We start from the raw sequence: 18,583 nt of genomic DNA on the forward strand, positions 1-18,583 counted from the left end.
TAATTTACATTGGCCAAACTAAGAGAGCCTTAAAATTTCGCGTCGAAGAACATGAGGCATATGTTAGAAAATAGGAAACACAGAAGTCTTCTGTTGCTCAACATTGTTGGTCCGAAAATCACACTTTCAATTTTTCTGCTGCCAAAATTATTCAAAAAACATCTTCCATTGGAGAACTGGATTTTCTAGAGGCATTTCACATTCATAAAAATCTTTCTGTTCTAGTTAACGATCCTAATTCCAATCCAAATTTGCCTTCGGCTTTTAGAGAAATTATGTTTTAGTTCTGGTTTCGCCAACAGATGGCGCCACTTGCTTATTCTCGTCCAGGCTTTCTTATCTTATCTAATCATTATTTCCTATCTTGTTCATTTGCGGTTTTGCAGCTGAAGATGATGGTTCGGTAAAACCATCGAAACTAGTCCTGTGAAAATTTTGTAGGTATAACGCTGATTTTTGTTGTTTGACTTCTGAATTAGTATTTATTTGGCGTGTTATTGTGTCTTAATTATAGAAGCCCCAAACAGGCTTACATTTTGCTTTCTTTTTTGCACGTGGTGTGGCCGCCATTTTGTGATTGTAGGAGTTTCGGTGAGTACATTTTTGCAATTTTCAAGTTATGTTTATGTTTTGTACATTTAGATATTGTGCTTTGCTTGTCTGATTTCATGCATTTTGCTTACAAACGTTTTGTTTTCTATTCATTTCAGTGAGGGATTTTTCTGTGTTTTGTGTGTACTTTATTATTGCCCAGTTAATTTAGTTTGATTTTTGCATTGTTTATCATGCCTTCATCCGTTAATCGTTTCACTAAATTACGCCTGAAACGGCAAAAATTCCTGAATCATCTTGACTTTTTACTTAAATGTAAATGTAAAAAATTGATCCCCAATTTTATTCAAATCAAATCTAATCAAAAACCTTCGAGTCGCGTTTCAAGAATTCTGTTAAATTGCAAGCTTGCCTTACTTCGGTCCGTGATAAGGGATACACGTCAACAATTGTCCAAAATTGAACATGAACTCTATAAGCTTCATCTGGAACTCGCTAAATCATATCCAAAATTCACTGCCCTTGAACAAAAGTCTTGGTCTAGAACGGAGAATGCAGTTAACCGTCATAAAAACACCCTTGCAGTTAAATTCGAAAAACTTCTTTTACAGTCTTCCAGTTCAAGTAGTTCAAAAAATCTTCCCATTGTAAACATCAAGCCAATAGTTAATATTTCTAATGTTAGTCTTTCAGAAAAACAAGAGAGAATTCTAAAATATAATTTTAACTTCTCACAAACCTGTAAACCCTCGATTCCAAAGATTTTGGCTCCTATCGAAAAAGCTTTCAAGTTCAGTAAAGTTTCAGATTCACAGAAAGAAATGATTAGGCATCTTATCGCTCATAATGTGAAATTCAATAATAAACCTTTGAAATCAAATCTAACTGCGAGAGAAAGAGCTACAATGCGCGAAATTCATTCTAACCCGGATATTATCATTTCAAAGGCCGACAAAGGCGGCCAGATAGTCGTCATGGATAAGAACACTTACATCGATGGTGTCACTAAACTCTTAAACGAAGGACCATATAATCCGATCCCTAAAGATCCTTCACCTTCGGACTTATCCAAAATAAAAACTGCGATCAAATCTTCGCAAATCATTTCAAGCAACTTAAAACATTCGCTTATCCCATCTGTTGCGAATTGTGCCAAAATTCATAAAAGTGGTATTCCTTTCCGCCCTATTGTATCAAATTTAGGTACTGCCTCGTATCCTTTAGCTAAATATTTGGTTTCTAGATTTTCCACTCTATTAGACAATAACATTTACACCATAAAAAATTTAATAGAGTTTGTAAAAAAGGTTAAAAACATATCTCCTAGTAATTTACTCATGGTTTCTTTTGATGTAAAATCATTATTCACCAATGTCCCAGTGGAGGGTGCATTAAGATGTCTAGAAACCAGACTCCGCGAATTTCATTTCTCTTGCATCGAAATTGAGGAGCTAATTTCTCTCACTCAACTCTGTTTGAAACAAACACATTTTGTTTTCCAAAATAAATATTACAAATAAACTGAGGGATTAGCCATGGGAAGCCCCCTCAGTCCCATCCTGGCTGATATCTACATGCATTATTATGAATCAAAATTGTTTGAAACTTTAAACTTCCCGGCATGGTTCCGCTACGTAGACGATACTTTTACCCTGTTTGAAGGTAATAAAGATGATTTAAATAAAGTTCTTTCAACAATGAATTCTATTGATCCTGCTATTCAGTTCACTTTTGAACTTGAGACTTGCAATTCTCTTCCGTTTCTCGACATTCTGGTCACACGTAACAACTTCAGTACTACAGTTTACCGTAAACCTTCATCAGTTTGCCTTCCACCACACTTTAAATCATGTCATCCGACTAAACAAAAGTTAGCTTCATTTTATTCCTATGTTTTTCGTGCTCTTCAAGTTTGCTCCTCCAAATTAGCCCTTGATGAAGAACTAAATTATTTAAAAGCAATAGCTATTGACAGGGGCTTTTCACCCAACATTATTAATCAAGCAGTTAAAAAATTCTCATCTGAACACACTAAAAGCCACACTCTTATTTTAGGAGATTATAAAAATTCTGTTGTCATTCCCTTCTTTCCATCAATTAGCTATAAAGTTGCACATATTTTGCAGAAATTTAACTTTCGGGTTGTTTATTCTCCCATCAATAAAATTCCAACTTCTATACTCAAGGACCCCATTCCGGATATGAATTCCTGGGGTATTTATAGGATTCCTTGCCAGTGTGGTTTAATTTACATTGGCCAAACTAAGAGAGCCTTAAAATTTCGCGTCGAAGAACATGAGGCATATGTTAGAAAATAGGAAACACAGAAGTCTTCTGTTGCTCAACATTGTTGGTCCAAAAATCACACTTTCAATTTTTCTGCTGCCAAAATTATTCAAAAAACATCTTCCATTGGAGAACTGGATTTTCTAGAGGCATTTCACATTCATAAAAATCTTTCTGTTCTAGTTAACGATCCTAATTCCAATCCAAATTTGCCTTCGGCTTTTAGAGAAATTATGTTTTAGTTCTGGTTTCGCCAACAGATGGCGCCACTTGCTTATTCTTGTCCAGGCTTTCTTATCTTATCTAATCATTATTTCCTATCTTGTTCATTTGCGGTTTTGCAGCTGAAGATGATGGTTCGGTAAAACCATCGAAACTAGTCCTGTGAAAATTTTGTAGGTATAACGCTGATTTTTGTTGTTTGACTTCTGAATTAGTATTTATTTGGCGTGTTATTGTGTCTTAATTATAGAAGCCCCAAACAGGCTTACATTTTGCTTTCTTTTTTGCACGTGGTGTGGCCGCCATTTTGTGATTGTAGGAGTTTCGGTGAGTACATTTTTGCAATTTTCAAGTTATGTTTATGTTTTGTACATTTAGATATTGTGCTTTGCTTGTCTGATTTCATGCATTTTGCTTACAAACGTTTTGTTTTCTATTCATTTCAGTGAGGGATTTTTCTGTGTTTTGTGTGTACTTTATTATTGCCCAGTTAATTTAGTTTGATTTTTGCATTGTTTATCATGCCTTCATCCGTTAATCGTTTCACTAAATTACGCCTGAAACGGCAAAAATTCCTGAATCATCTTGACTTTTTACTTAAATGTAAATGTAAAAAATTGATCCCCAATTTTATTCAAATCAAATCTAATCAAAAACCTTCGAGTCGCGTTTCAAGAATTCTGTTAAATTGCAAGCTTGCCTTACTTCGGTCCGTGATAAGGGATACACGTCAACAATTGTCCAAAATTGAACATGAACTCTATAAGCTTCATCTGGAACTCGCTAAATCATATCCAAAATTCACTGCCCTTGAACAAAAGTCTTGGTCTAGAACGGGGAATGCAGTTAACCGTCATAAAAACACCCTTGCAGTTAAATTCGAAAAACTTCTTTTACAGTCTTCCAGTTCAAGTAGTTCAAAAAATCTTCCCATTGTAAACATCAAGCCAATAGTTAATATTTCTAATGTTAGTCTTTCAGAAGAACAAGAGAGAATTCTAAAATATAATTTTAACTTCTCACAAACCTGTAAACCCTCGATTCCAAAGATTTTGGCTCCTATCGAAAAAGCTTTCAAGTTCAGTAAAGTTTCAGATTCACAGAAAGAAATGATTAGGCATCTTATCGCTCTTAATGTGAAATTCAATAATAAACCTTTGAAACCAAATCTAACTGCGAGAGAAAGAGCTACAATGCGCGAAATTCATTCTAACCCGGATATTATCATTTCAAAGGCCGACAATGGCGGCCAGATAGTCGTCATGGATAAGAACACTTACATCGATGGTGTCACTAAACTCTTAAACGAAGGACCATATAATCCGATCCCTAAAGATCCTTCACCTTCGGACTTATCCAAAATAAAAACTGCGATCAAATCTTCGCAAATCATTTCAAGCAACTTAAAACATTCGCTTATCCCATCTGTTGCGAATTGTGCCAGATTATATGCTCTTCCCAAAATTCATAAAAGTGGTATTCCTTTCCGCCCTATTGTATCAAATTTAGGTACTGCCTCGTATCCTTTAGCTAAATATTTGGTTTCTAGATTTTCCACTCTATTAGACAATAACATTTACACCATAAAAAATTCTATAGAGTTTGTAAAAAAGGTTAAAAACATATCTCCTAGTAATTTACTCATGGTTTCTTTTGATGTAAAATCATTATTCACCAATGTCCCAGTGGAGGGTGCATTAGGATGTCTAGAAACCAGACTCTCCGAATTTCATTTCTCTTGCATCGAAATTGAGGAGCTAATTTCTCTTACTCAACTCTGTTTGAAACAAACACATTTTGTTTTCCAAAATAAATATTACAAACAAACTGAGGGATTAGGCATGGGAAGCCCCCTCAGTCCCATCCTGGCTGATATCTACATGCATTATTCTGAATCAAAATTGTTTGAAACTTTAAACTTCCCGGCATGGTTCCGCTACGTAGACGATACTTTTACCCTGTTTGAAGGTAATAAAGATGATTTAAATAAAGTTCTTTCAACAATGAATTCTATTGATCCTGCTATTCAGTTCACTTTTGAACTTGAGACTTGCAATTCTCTTCCGTTTCTCGACATTCTGGTCACACGTAACAACTTCAGTACTACAGTTTACCGTAAACCTTCATCGGTTTGCCTTCCACCACACTTTAAATCATGTCATCCGACTAAACAAAAGTTAGCTTCATTTTATTCCTATGTTTTTCGTGCTCTTCAAGTTTGCTCCTCCAAATTAGCCCTTGATGAAGAACTAAATTATTTAAAAGCAATAGCTATTGACAGGGGCTTTTCACCCAACATTATTAATCAAGCAGTTAAAAAATTCTCATCTGAACACACTGAAAGCCACACTCTTATTTTAGGAGATTATAAAAATTCTGTTGTCATTCCCTTCTTTCCATCAATTAGCTATAAAGTTGCACATATTTTGCAGAAATTTAACTTTCGGGTTGTTTATTCTCCCATCAATAAAATTCCAACTTCTATACTCAAGGACCCCATTCCGGATATGAATTCCTGGGGTATTTATAGAAGTCTTCTGTTGCTCAACATTGTTGGTCCGAAAATCACACTTTCAATTTTTCTGCTGCCAAAATTATTCAAAAAACATCTTCCATTGGAGAACTGGATTTTCTAGAGGCATTTCACATTCATAAAAATCTTTCTGTTCTAGTTAACGATCCTAATTCCAATCCAAATTTGCCTTCGGCTTTTAGAGAAATTATGTTTTAGTTCTGGTTTCGCCAACAGATGGCGCCACTTGCTTATTCTTGTCCAGGCTTTCTTATCTTATCTAATCATTATTTCCTATCTTGTTCATTTGCGGTTTTGCAGCTGAAGATGATGGTTCGGTAAAACCATCGAAACTAGTCCTGTGAAAATTTTGTAGGTATAACGCTGATTTTTGTTGTTTGACTTCTGAATTAGTATTTATTTGGCGTGTTATTGTGTCTTAATTATAGAAGCCCCAAACAGGCTTACATTTTGCTTTCTTTTTTGCACGTGGTGTGGCCGCCATTTTGTGATTGTAGGAGTTTCGGTGAGTACATTTTTGCAATTTTCAAGTTATGTTTATGTTTTGTACATTTAGATATTGTGCTTTGCTTGTCTGATTTCATGCATTTTGCTTACAAACGTTTTGTTTTCTATTCATTTCAGTGAGGGATTTTTCTGTGTTTTGTGTGTACTTTATTATTGCCCAGTTAATTTAGTTTGATTTTTGCATTGTTTATCATGCCTTCATCCGTTAATCGTTTCACTAAATTACGCCTGAAACGGCAAAAATTCCTGAATCATCTTGACTTTTTACTTAAGTGTAAATGTAAAAAATTGATCCCCAATTTTATTCAAATCAAATCTAATCAAAAACCTTCGAGTCGCGTTTCAAGAATTCTGTTAAATTGCAAGCTTGCCTTACTTCGGTCCGTGATAAGGGATACACGTCAACAATTGTCCAAAATTGAACATGAACTCTATAAGCTTCATCTGGAACTCGCTAAATCATATCCAAAATTCACTGCCCTTGAACAAAAGTCTTGGTCTAGAACGGAGAATGCAGTTAACCGTCATAAAAACACCCTTGCAGTTAAATTCGAAAAACTTCTTTTACAGTCTTCCAGTTCAAGTAGTTCAAAAAATCTTCCCATTGTAAACATCAAGCCAATAGTTAATATTTCTAATGTTAGTCTTTCAGAAAAACAAGAGAGAATTCTAAAATATAATTTTAACTTCTCACAAACCTGTAAACCCTCGATTCCAAAGATTTTGGCTCCTATCGAAAAAGCTTTCAAGTTCAGTAAAGTTTCAGATTCACAGAAAGAAATGATTAGGCATCTTATCGCTCATAATGTGAAATTCAATAATAAACCTTTGAAATCAAATCTAACTGCGAGAGAAAGAGCTACAATGCGCGAAATTCATTCTAACCCGGATATTATCATTTCAAAGGCCGACAAAGGCGGCCAGATAGTCGTCATGGATAAGAACACTTACATCGATGGTGTCACTAAACTCTTAAACGAAGGACCATATAATCCGATCCCTAAAGATCCTTCACCTTCGGACTTATCCAAAATAAAAACTGCGATCAAATCTTCGCAAATCATTTCAAGCAACTTAAAACATTCGCTTATCCCATCTGTTGCGAATTGTGCCAAAATTCATAAAAGTGGTATTTCTTTCCGCCCTATTGTATCAAATTTAGGTACTGCCTCGTATCCTTTAGCTAAATATTTGGTTTCTAGATTTTCCACTCTATTAGACAATAACATTTACACCATAAAAAATTTAATAGAGTTTGTAAAAAAGGTTAAAAACATATCTCCTAGTAATTTACTCATGGTTTCTTTTGATGTAAAATCATTATTCACCAATGTCCCAGTGGAGGGTGCATTAAGATGTCTAGAAACCAGACTCCGCGAATTTCATTTCTCTTGCATCGAAATTGAGGAGCTAATTTCTCTCACTCAACTCTGTTTGAAACAAACACATTTTGTTTTCCAAAATAAATATTACAAATAAACTGAGGGATTAGCCATGGGAAGCCCCCTCAGTCCCATCCTGGCTGATATCTACATGCATTATTATGAATCAAAATTGTTTGAAACTTTAAACTTCCCGGCATGGTTCCGCTACGTAGACGATACTTTTACCCTGTTTGAAGGTAATAAAGATGATTTAAATAAAGTTCTTTCAACAATGAATTCTATTGATCCTGCTATTCAGTTCACTTTTGAACTTGAGACTTGCAATTCTCTTCCGTTTCTCGACATTCTGGTCACACGTAACAACTTCAGTACTACAGTTTACCGTAAACCTTCATCAGTTTGCCTTCCACCACACTTTAAATCATGTCATCCGACTAAACAAAAGTTAGCTTCATTTTATTCCTATGTTTTTCGTGCTCTTCAAGTTTGCTCCTCCAAATTAGCCCTTGATGAAGAACTAAATTATTTAAAAGCAATAGCTATTGACAGGGGCTTTTCACCCAACATTATTAATCAAGCAGTTAAAAAATTCTCATCTGAACACACTAAAAGCCACACTCTTATTTTAGGAGATTATAAAAATTCTGTTGTCATTCCCTTCTTTCCATCAATTAGCTATAAAGTTGCACATATTTTGCAGAAATTTAACTTTCGGGTTGTTTATTCTCCCATCAATAAAATTCCAACTTCTATACTCAAGGACCCCATTCCGGATATGAATTCCTGGGGTATTTATAGGATTCCTTGCCAGTGTGGTTTAATTTACATTGGCCAAACTAAGAGAGCCTTAAAATTTCGCGTCGAAGAACATGAGGCATATGTTAGAAAATAGGAAACACAGAAGTCTTCTGTTGCTCAACATTGTTGGTCCAAAAATCACACTTTCAATTTTTCTGCTGCCAAAATTATTCAAAAAACATCTTCCATTGGAGAACTGGATTTTCTAGAGGCATTTCACATTCATAAAAATCTTTCTGTTCTAGTTAACGATCCTAATTCCAATCCAAATTTGCCTTCGGCTTTTAGAGAAATTATGTTTTAGTTCTGGTTTCGCCAACAGATGGCGCCACTTGCTTATTCTTGTCCAGGCTTTCTTATCTTATCTAATCATTATTTCCTATCTTGTTCATTTGCGGTTTTGCAGCTGAAGATGATGGTTCGGTAAAACCATCGAAACTAGTCCTGTGAAAATTTTGTAGGTATAACGCTGATTTTTGTTGTTTGACTTCTGAATTAGTATTTATTTGGCGTGTTATTGTGTCTTAATTATAGAAGCCCCAAACAGGCTTACATTTTGCTTTCTTTTTTGCACGTGGTGTGGCCGCCATTTTGTGATTGTAGGAGTTTCGGTGAGTACATTTTTGCAATTTTCAAGTTATGTTTATGTTTTGTACATTTAGATATTGTGCTTTGCTTGTCTGATTTCATGCATTTTGCTTACAAACGTTTTGTTTTCTATTCATTTCAGTGAGGGATTTTTCTGTGTTTTGTGTGTACTTTATTATTGCCCAGTTAATTTAGTTTGATTTTTGCATTGTTTATCATGCCTTCATCCGTTAATCGTTTCACTAAATTACGCCTGAAACGGCAAAAATTCCTGAATCATCTTGACTTTTTACTTAAATGTAAATGTAAAAAATTGATCCCCAATTTTATTCAAATCAAATCTAATCAAAAACCTTCGAGTCGCGTTTCAAGAATTCTGTTAAATTGCAAGCTTGCCTTACTTCGGTCCGTGATAAGGGATACACGTCAACAATTGTCCAAAATTGAACATGAACTCTATAAGCTTCATCTGGAACTCGCTAAATCATATCCAAAATTCACTGCCCTTGAACAAAAGTCTTGGTCTAGAACGGAGAATGCAGTTAACCGTCATAAAAACACCCTTGCAGTTAAATTCGAAAAACTTCTTTTACAGTCTTCCAGTTCAAGTAGTTCAAAAAATCTTCCCATTGTAAACATCAAGCCAATAGTTAATATTTCTAATGTTAGTCTTTCAGAAGAACAAGAGAGAATTCTAAAATATAATTTTAACTTCTCACAAACCTGTAAACCCTCGATTCCAAAGATTTTGGCTCCTATCGAAAAAGCTTTCAAGTTCAGTAAAGTTTCAGATTCACAGAAAGAAATGATTAGGCATCTTATCGCTCTTAATGTGAAATTCAATAATAAACCTTTGAAACCAAATCTAACTGCGAGAGAAAGAGCTACAATGCGCGAAATTCATTCTAACCCGGATATTATCATTTCAAAGGCCGACAATGGCGGCCAGATAGTCGTCATGGATAAGAACACTTACATCGATGGTGTCACTAAACTCTTAAACGAAGGACCATATAATCCGATCCCTAAAGATCCTTCACCTTCGGACTTATCCAAAATAAAAACTGCGATCAAATCTTCGCAAATCATTTCAAGCAACTTAAAACATTCGCTTATCCCATCTGTTGCGAATTGTGCCAGATTATATGCTCTTCCCAAAATTCATAAAAGTGGTATTCCTTTCCGCCCTATTGTATCAAATTTAGGTACTGCCTCGTATCCTTTAGCTAAATATTTGGTTTCTAGATTTTCCACTCTATTAGACAATAACATTTACACCATAAAAAATTCTATAGAGTTTGTAAAAAAGGTTAAAAACATATCTCCTAGTAATTTACTCATGGTTTCTTTTGATGTAAAATCATTATTCACCAATGTCCCAGTGGAGGGTGCATTAAGATGTCTAGAAACCAGACTCTGCGAATTTCATTTCTCTTGCATCGAAATTGAGGAGCTAATTTCTCTCACTCAACTCTGTTTGAAACAAACACATTTTGTTTTCCAAAATAAATATTACAAACAAACTGAGGGATTAGCCATGGGAAGCCCCCTCAGTCCCATCCTGGCTGATATCTACATGCATTATTATGAATCAAAATTGTTTGAAACTTTAAACTTCCCGGCATGGTTCCGCTACGTAGACGATACTTTTACCCTGTTTGAAGGTAATAAAGATGATTTAAATAAAGTTCTTTCAACAATGAATTCTATTGATCCTGCTATTCAGTTCACTTTTGAACTTGAGACTTGCAATTCTCTTCCGTTTCTCGACATTCTGGTCACACGTAACACATCCAACTTCAGTACTACAGTTTACCGTAAACCTTCATCGGTTTGCCTTCCACCACACTTTAAATCATGTCATCCGACTAAACAAAAGTTAGCTTCATTTTATTCCTATGTTTTTCGTGCTCTTCAAGTTTGCTCCTCCAAATTAGCCCTTGATGAAGAACTAAATTATTTAAAAGCAATAGCTATTGACAGGGGCTTTTCACCCAACATTATTAATCAAGCAGTTAAAAAATTCTCATCTGAACACACTAAAAGCCACACTCTTATTTTAGGAGATTATAAAAATTCTGTTGTCATTCCCTTCTTTCCATCAATTAGCTATAAAGTTGCACATATTTTGCAGAAATTTAACTTTCGGGTTGTTTATTCTCCCATCAATAAAATTCCAACTTCTATACTCAAGGACCCCATTCCGGATATGAATTCCTGGGGTATTTATAGGATTCCTTGCCAGTGTGGTTTAATTTACATTGGCCAAACTAAGAGAGCCTTAAAATTTCGCGTCGAAGAACATGAGGCATATGTTAGAAAAAAGGAAACACAGAAGTCTTCTGTTGCTCAACATTGTTGGTCCGAAAATCACACTTTCAATTTTTCTGCTGCCAAAATTATTCAAAAAACATCTTCCATTGGAGAACTGGATTTTCTAGAGGCATTTCACATTCATAAAAATCTTTCTGTTCTAGTTAACGATCCTAATTCCAATCCAAATTTGCCTTCGGCTTTTAGAGAAATTATGTTTTAGTTCTGGTTTCGCCAACAGATGGCGCCACTTGCTTATTCTTGTCCAGGCTTTCTTATCTTATCTAATCATTATTTCCTATCTTGTTCATTTGCGGTTTTGCAGCTGAAGATGATGGTTCGGTAAAACCATCGAAACTAGTCCTGTGAAAATTTTGTAGGTCTAACGCTGATTTTTGTTGTTTGACTTCTGAATTAGTATTTATTTGGCGTGTTATTGTGTCTTAATTATAGAAGCCCCAAACAGGCTTACATTTTGCTTTCTTTTTTGCACGTGGTGTGGCCGCCATTTTGTGATTGTAGGAGTTTCGGTGAGTACATTTTTGCAATTTTCAAGTTATGTTTATGTTTTGTACATTTAGATATTGTGCTTTGCTTGTCTGATTTCATGCATTTTGCTTACAAACGTTTTGTTTTCTATTCATTTCAGTGAGGGATTTTTCTGTGTTTTGTGTGTACTTTATTATTGCCCAGTTAATTTAGTTTGATTTTTGCATTGTTTATCATGCCTTCATCCGTTAATCGTTTCACTAAATTACGCCTGAAACGGCAAAAATTCCTGAATCATCTTGACTTTTTACTTAAATGTAAATGTAAAAAATTGATCCCCAATTTTATTCAAATCAAATCTAATCAAAAACCTTCGAGTCGCGTTTCAAGAATTCTGTTAAATTGCAAGCTTGCCTTACTTCGGTCCGTGATAAGGGATACACGTCAACAATTGTCCAAAATTGAACATGAACTCTATAAGCTTCATCTGGAACTCGCTAAATCATATCCAAAATTCACTGCCCTTGAACAAAAGTCTTGGTCTAGAACGGAAAATGCAGTTAACCGTCATAAAAACACCCTTGCAGTTAAATTCGAAAAACTTCTTTTACAGTCTTCCAGTTCAAGTAGTTCAAAAAATCTTCCCATTGTAAACATCAAGCCAATAGTTAATATTTCTAATGTTAGTCTTTCAGAAGAACAAGAGAGAATTCTAAAATATAATTTTAACTTCTCACAAACCTGTAAACCCTCGATTCCAAAGATTTTGGCTCCGATCGAAAAAGCTTTCAAGTTCAGTAAAGTTTCAGATTCACAGAAAGAAATGATTAGGCATCTTATCGCTCATAATGTGAAATTCAATAATAAACCTTTGAAATCAAATCTAACTGCGAGAGAAAGAGCTACAATGCGCGAAATTCATTCTAACCCGGATATTATCATTTCAAAGGCCGACAAAGGCGGCCAGATAGTCGTCATGGATAAGAACACTTACATCGATGGTGTCACTAAACTCTTAAACGAAGGACCATATAATCCGATCCCTAAAGATCCTTCACCTTCGGACTTATCCAAAATAAAAACTGCGATCAAATCTTCGCAAATCATTTCAAGCAACTTAAAACATTCGCTTATCCCATCTGTTGCGAATTGTGCCAAAATTCATAAAAGTGGTATTCCTTTCCGCCCTATTGTATCAAATTTAGGTACTGCCTCGTATCCTTTAGCTAAATATTTGGTTTCTAGATTTTCCACTCTATTAGACAATAACATTTACACCATAAAAAATTCAATAGAGTTTGTAAAAAAGGTTAAAAACATATCTCCTAGTAATTTACTCATGGTTTCTTTTGATGTAAAATCATTATTCACCAATGTCCCAGTGGAGGGTGCATTAAGATGTCTAGAAACCAGACTCCGCGAATTTCATTTCTCTTGCATCGAAATTGAGGAGCTAATTTCTCTCACTCAACTCTGTTTGAAACAAACACATTTTGTTTTCCAAAATAAATATTACAAACAAACTGAGGGATTAGCCATGGGAAGCCCCCTCAGTCCCATCCTGGCTGATATCTACATGCATTATTCTGAATCAAAATTGTTTGAAACTTTAAACTTCCCGGCATGGTTCCGCTACGTAGACGATACTTTTACCCTGTTTGAAGGTAATAAAGATGATTTAAATAAAGTTCTTTCAACAATGAATTCTATTGATCCTGCTATTCAGTTCACTTTTGAACTTGAGACTTGCAATTCTCTTCCGTTTCTCGACATTCTGGTCACACGTAACAACTTCAGTACTACAGTTTACCGTAAACCTTCATCGGTTTGCCTTCCACCACACTTTAAATCATGTCATCCGACTAAACAAAAGTTAGCTTCATTTTATTCCTATGTTTTTCGTGCTCTTCAAGTTTGCTCCTCCAAATTAGCCCTTGATGAAGAACTAAATTATTTAAAAGCAATAGCTATTGACAGGGGCTTTTCACCCAACATTATTAATCAAGCAGTTAAAAAATTCTCATCTGAACACACTAAAAGCCACACTCTTATTTTAGGAGATTATAAAAATTCTGTTGTCATTCCCTTCTTTCCATCAATTAGCTATAAAGTTGCACATATTTTGCAGAAATTTAACTTTCGGGTTGTTTATTCTCCCATCAATAAAATTCCAACTTCTATACTCAAGGACCCCATTCCGGATATGAATTCCTGGGGTATTTATAGGATTCCTTGCCAGTGTGGTTTAATTTACATTGGCCAAACTAAGAGAGCCTTAAAATTTCGCGTCGAAGAACATGAGGCATATGTTAGAAAAAAGGAAACACAGAAGTCTTCTGTTGCTCAACATTGTTGGTCCGAAAATCACACTTTCAATTTTTCTGCTGCCAAAATTATTCAAAAAACATCTTCCATTGGAGAACTGGATTTTCTAGAGGCATTTCACATTCATAAAAATCTTTCTGTTCTAGTTAACGATCCTAATTCCAATCCAAATTTGCCTTCGGCTTTTAGAGAAATTATGTTTTAGTTCTGGTTTCGCCAACAGATGGCGCCACTTGCTTATTCTTGTCCAGGCTTTCTTATCTTATCTAATCATTATTTCCTATCTTGTTCATTTGCGGTTTTGCAGCTGAAGATGATGGTTCGGTAAAACCATCCAAACTAGTCCTGTGTAAATTTTGTAGGTATAACGCTGATTTTTGTTGTTTGACTTCTGAATTAGTATTTATTTGGCGTGTTATTGTGTCTTAATTATAGAAGCCCCAAACAGGCTTACATTTTGCTTTCTTTTTTGCACGTGGTGTGGCCGCCATTTTGTGATTGTAGGAGTTTCGGTGAGTACATTTTTGCAATTTTCAAGTTATGTTTATGTTTTGTACATTTAGATATTGTGCTTTGCTTGTCTGATTTCATGCATTTTGCTTACAAACGTTTTGTTTTCTATTCATTTCAGTGAGGGATTTTTCTGTGTTTTGTGTGTACTTTATTATTGCCCAGTTAATTTAGTTTGATTTTTGCATTGTTTATCATGCCTTCATCTGTTAATCGTTTCACTAAATTACGCCTGAAACGGCAAAAATTCCTGAATCATCTTGACTTTTTACTTAAATGTAAATGTAAAAAATTGATCCCCAATTTTATTCAAATCAAATCTAATCAAAAACCTTCGAGTCGCGTTTCAAGAATTCTGTTAAATTGCAAGCTTGCCTTACTTCGGTCCGTGATAAGGGATACACGTCAACAATTGTCCAAAATTGAACATGAACTCTATAAGCTTCATCTGGAACTCGCTAAATCATATCCAAAATTCACTGCCCTTGAACAAAAGTCTTGGTCTAGAACGGAGAATGCAGTTAACCGTCATAAAAGCACCCTTGCAGTTAAATTCGAAAAACTTCTTTTACAGTCTTCCAGTTCAAGTAGTTCAAAAAATCTTCCCATTGTAAACATCAAGCCAATAGTTAATATTTCTAATGTTAGTCTTTCAGAAGAACAAGAGAGAATTCTAAAATATAATTTTAACTTCTCACAAACCTGTAAACCCTCGATTCCAAAGATTTTGGCTCCTATCGAAAAAGCTTTCAAGTTCAGTAAAGTTTCAGATTCACAGAAAGAAATGATTAGGCATCTTATCGCTCATAATGTGAAATTCAATAATAAACCTTTGAAACCAAATCTAACTGCGAGAGAAAGAGCTACAATGCGCGAAATTCATTCTAACCCGGATATTATCATTTCAAAGGCCGACAATGGCGGCCAGATAGTCGTCATGGATAAGAACACTTACATCGATGGTGTCACTAAACTCTTAAACGAAAGACCATATAATCCGATCCCTAAAGATCCTTCACCTTCGGACTTATCCAAAATAAAAACTGCGATCAAATCTTCGCAAATCATTTCAAGGAACTTAAAACATTCGCTTATCCCATCTGTTGCGAATTGTGCCAAAATTCATAAAAGTGGTATTCCTTTCCGCCCTATTGTATCAAATTTAGGTACTGCCTCGTATCCTTTAGCTAAATATTTGGTTTCTAGATTTTCCACTCTATTAGACAATAACATTTACACCATAAAAAATTCAATAGAGTTTGTAAAAAAGGTTAAAAACATATCTCCTAGTAATTTACTCATGGTTTCTTTTGATGTAAAATCATTATTCACCAATGTCCCAGTGGAGGGTGCATTAAGATGTCTAGAAACCAGACTCCGCGAATTTCATTTCTCTTGCATCGAAATTGAGGAGCTAATTTCTCTCACTCAACTCTGTTTGAAACAAACACATTTTGTTTTCCAAAATAAATATTACAAACAAACTGAGGGATTAGCCATGGGAAGCCCCCTCAGTCGCATCCTGGCTGATATCTACATGCATTATTATGAATCAAAATTGTTTGAAACTTTAAACTTCCCGGCATGGTTCCGCTACGTAGACGATACTTTTACCCTGTTTGAAGGTAATAAAGATGATTTAAATAAAGTTCTTTCAACAATGAATTCTATTGATCCTGCTATTCAGTTCACTTTTGAACTTGAGACTTGCAATTCTCTTCCGTTTCTCGACATTCTGGTCACACGTAACACATCCAACTTCAGTACTACAGTTTACCGTAAACCTTCATCGGTTTGCCTTCCACCACACTTTAAATCATGTCATCCGACTAAACAAAAGTTAGCTTCATTTTATTCCTATGTTTTTCGTGCTCTTCAAGTTTGCTCCTCCAAATTAGCCCTTGATGAAGAACTAAATTATTTAAAAGCAATAGCTATTGACAGGGGCTTTTCACCCAACATTATTAATCAAGCAGTTAAAAAATTCTCATCTGAACACACTAAAAGCCACACTCTTATTTTAGGAGATTATAAAAATTCTGTTGTCATTCCCTTCTTTCCATCAATTAGCTATAAAGTTGCACATATTTTGCAGAAATTTAACTTTCGGGTTGTTTATTCTCCCATCAATAAAATTCCAACTTCTATACTCAAGGACCCCATTCCGGATATGAATTCCTGGGGTATTTATAGGATTCCTTGCCAGTGTGGTTTAATTTACATTGGCCAAACTAAGAGAGCCTTAAAATTTCGCGTCGAAGAACATGAGGCATATGTTAGAAAAAAGGAAACACAGAAGTCTTCTGTTGCTCAACATTGTTGGTCCGAAAATCACACTTTCAATTTTTCTGCTGCCAAAATTATTCAAAAAACATCTTCCATTGGGAACTGGATTTTCTAGAGGCATTTCACATTCATAAAAATCTTTCTGTTCTAGTTAACGATCCTAATTCCAATCCAAATTTGCCTTCGGCTTTTAGAGAAATTATGTTTTAGTTCTGATTTCGCCAACAGATGGCGCCACTTGCTTATTCTTGTCCAGGCTTTCTTATCTTATCTAATCATTATTTCCTATCTTGTTCATTTGCGGTTTTGCAGCTGAAGATGATGGTTCGGTAAAACCATCGAAACTAGTCCTGTGAAAATTTTGTAGGTATAACGCTGATTTTTGTTGTTTGACTTCTGAATTAGTATTTATTTGGCGTGTTATTGTGTCTTAATTATAGAAGCCCCAAACAGGCTTACATTTTGCTTTCTTTTTTGCACGTGGTGTGGCCGCCATTTTGTGATTGTAGGAGTTTCGGTGAGTACATTTTTGCAATTTTCAAGTTATGTTTATGTTTTGTACATTTAGATATTGTGCTTTGCTTGTCTGATTTCATGCATTTTGCTTACAAACGTTTTGTTTTCTATTCATTTCAGTGAGGGATTTTTCTGTGTTTTGTGTGTACTTTATTATTGCCCAGTTAATTTAGTTTGATTTTTGCATTGTTTATCATGCCTTCATCCGTTAATCGTTTCACTAAATTACGCCTGAAACGGCAAAAATTCCTGAATCATCTTGACTTTTTACTTAAATGTAAATGTAAAAAATTGATCCCCAATTTTATTCAAATCAAATCTAATCAAAAACCTTCGAGTCGCGTTTCAAGAATTCTGTTAAATTGCAAGCTTGCCTTACTTCGGTCCGTGATAAGGGATACACGTCAACAATTGTCCAAAATTGAACATGAACTCTATAAGCTTCATCTGGAACTCGCTAAATCATATCCAAAATTCACTGCCCTTCAACAAAAGTCTTGGTCTAGAACGGAGAATGCAGTTAACCGTCATAAAAACACCCTTGCAGTTAAATTCGAAAAACTTCTTTTACAGTCTTCCAGTTCAAGTAGTTCAAAAAATCTTCCCATTGTAAACATCAAGCCAATAGTTAATATTTCTAATGTTAGTCTTTCAGAAGAACAAGAGAGAATTCTAAAATATAATTTTAACTTCTCACAAACCTGTAAACCCTCGATTCCAAAGATTTTGGCTCCTATCGAAAAAGCTTTCAAGTTCAGTAAAGTTTCAGATTCACAGAAAGAAATGATTAGGCATCTTATCGCTCATAATGTGAAATTCAATAATAAACCTTTGAAACCAAATCTAACTGCGAGAGAAAGAGCTACAATGCGCGAAATTCATTCTAACCCGGATATTATCATTTCAAAGGCCGACAATGGCGGCCAGATAGTCGTCATGGATAAGAACACTTACATCGATGGTGTCACTAAACTCTTAAACGAAGGACCATATAATCAGATCCCTAAAGATCCTTCACCTTCGGACTTATCCAAAATAAAAACTGCGATCAAATCTTCGCAAATCATTTCAAGCAACTTAAAACATTCGCTTATCCCATCTGTTGCGAATTGTGCCAAAATTCATAAAAGTGGTATTCCTTTCCGCCCTATTGTATCAAATTTAGGTACTGCCTCGTATCCTTTAGCTAAATATTTGGTTTCTAGATTTTCCACTCTATTAGACAATAACATTTACAACATAAAAAATTCAATAGAGTTTGTAAAAAAGGTTA

The sequence above is a fragment of the Stegodyphus dumicola genome, chromosome 2 (genome assembly GCF_044657685.1).
Source record: "Stegodyphus dumicola isolate Sdum_Otavi_A_Nest chromosome 2, ASM4465768v1".
Classification (NCBI taxonomy): Eukaryota; Metazoa; Arthropoda; class Arachnida; order Araneae; family Eresidae; genus Stegodyphus; species Stegodyphus dumicola.